Here is a 238-nt window from a genome sequence, read left to right as displayed (position 1 = left end):
TCAAAATGCGCTAGTTCTTTTGTAGATTTAAAAAGTCGTAATGAACCGGGATCTCGCTGTAACTTATAGCCTCAGCAGGGATGGATTGCATCACAGTAGGTGACCATGGGCTGAGCCAAGGCTGAGCTGTCTAGAACTGTATGACAGTCATCGGTAATTGCATCATCATGTTATGATGACATCAGCTATGGTAGTGAGCACCAGGCCGAGCCGTCTAGACCTGTATGATGTCACGACT

Source organism: Poromitra crassiceps (assembly GCF_964638095.1).
Source record: "Poromitra crassiceps genome assembly, chromosome: 21".
Taxonomy (NCBI): Eukaryota; Metazoa; Chordata; class Actinopteri; order Beryciformes; family Melamphaidae; genus Poromitra; species Poromitra crassiceps.
The sequence above is the reverse complement of the archived record's forward strand: the minus strand, read 5'-3'. Positions refer to the sequence as shown.